This window comes from Gracilinanus agilis, chromosome 4 (assembly GCF_016433145.1).
Source record: "Gracilinanus agilis isolate LMUSP501 chromosome 4, AgileGrace, whole genome shotgun sequence".
NCBI classification, from domain to species: domain Eukaryota; kingdom Metazoa; phylum Chordata; class Mammalia; order Didelphimorphia; family Didelphidae; genus Gracilinanus; species Gracilinanus agilis.
In genome coordinates, this window is record NC_058133.1 from 195832333 (window position 1) to 195834378 (window position 2046).

The following is a 2046-nucleotide window of genomic DNA, read 5'->3' on the forward strand; positions in this document are numbered from 1 at the left end:
GGGGGGGGGGGGGGGGGGGGGGGGGTTGAAGGGGAAAGGTGGAGCATGAATCATGTAACCATGTTAAAAATGAATATTAATAAATGTTAAAAAAAATAAAATAAAAAAATTCACTAAAGGGCTATCAAAAAGAATTTGAAAACTTTCTTTAGTTCATTTGGCAGATGAGGAAACAGAGGCAAACATAATTGAATGATTTACCCAAGGTCATACAGCTGGTAAGTGTCTGAAGCCAGATTTGAACTCAGGAAGATGAGTCTTTCTGACTCCAGACCCAGTGCTCTATCCACTGTGCCACCTAGCTAAAATCATACCTTCTACAAAAAGCCTTTCCCTTCTCTAATGCTAGTATCATTCCTCTGAGATTACTTCCAATTCCTATGCATCTTGTTTGTACATAACTGTTTGTAGGTTGTCTCTCCCATCGTTGTGTAAGAGCCTTGAGATCAGGGACTATCTTTTGCTTCTTTGTATATCCAGAGCTTAGCAGGGTACCTAGCACATAGTGGGGGCTTAATAAATGCTTGTTGATATAACCAATCATAGGAGCATTCCTCTTGAATCTTCACTATATTAAATAAACTGACTCCAGAAATCTGAGCATCTACAGGACATGGAATAAGAGTTCTTGACCTGAGGTCCACAAACTCATTTTTTTTCAACCTTTTCATAACTATTTCAATATAATTGCCTTTAGAGATCTATTCATTTTATTTTGTGCTTTGTGGATAAAGCGACAGGCAGAGCTCAGTATACATGGAACCTCAGACACTTCCTGACTGTGTGACCCTGGGCAAGTCACTTAGACCCATTGCCTAGCCCTTGCTGCCCTTCTGCCTTGGAACCAATACTTAACATCCCTTCTAAGACAGAAGGTAAGGGTTTGGGTGGTTTTTTTTTTAAAACATTATTCTAGAAAGGAGTCCAAGGGCTTCACCAGACTGCCAGAGATGTCCACGATAGAAAAAAGATGAAGAACTCTTCTATGCAGGTTCTATAGGTGCTGATTGAGAATCGAAAATTCTATAAATGCAACATGGAAGCTGGAGCCATACAACTTTCTGATTTAGTTGATTTATATCAACTCTTAGGCTAAAATCCAGAACCCGGCATAGATTTTTCACTGACTAAGCCATTTGAAAAGGATGGTGGGAAGGTTGTAAAGGTGCTCCAGATGCTGAAAAAACTGTTTGAAGAGTGGCTTGTGTAGAGTGCCACCTTTTGGACAAATGAAATATTCCATTTCCTCTATGAGTCACAATATAGCTCTCCCAATTGACCCCTTCTCCTCGGACCACCATTTTGGTGCAGGATTTTGTCACCTCACACAAGGACTATTGCCCTCACTGCTTTTCTGCCTTGGAGCCAATACAGAGGATTGACTCTAAGAAGGGATATAAAAGTTTTTTAATGCCCTCCCTCTTCTGATTATCTCCAATATAGCGTATATAGAGCTTGCTTGTATATAGATTTTTTTTAAACCCTTATCTTCTGTCCTAGAATCAATTCTATGTATTGGTTCCAAGGCAGAAAAACAATAAGAGTAGGCAATGGGGATTAAGTGACTTGCCCAGGGTCACACAGCTAGGAAGTAGCTAAGGCCGTATTGGAACTCTGGACCTCCTATCTCTAGGTCTGGCTCTCAACCCACTGAGCTACCCAGATGCCCTGAAATGTGTTTAAGTTGAGAAGTTCCTGGGCTTGAAAGGGGTAGTGAATGAGCCTATGAGGATTGCTGCTGCTGTTGCAGCACCCCAAGGGTACTAGAAAACTTAAACCAATGTCACACGTCTATAGTATACTTCACAGCTTTAAAAATGCTTCCATAAAAAAAAAAATCTTTTTTATCATCTTGATTGTCACAATAACCTTGTAAAGGTAGGTTAGGCCCATTTTATTGTCCTGTGGTTCAAATTCCAGCTCTGCTGGGACCTCAGTAAGTCCTGCTATCTCAAGACCTTTGTCTATAAAGTGGGGATCCTGATCCCTCCCTGCCTTGCCTGCCTCCCAGAGCTCAAAGCACTCAGAGGATCAGATCAGCCCAGA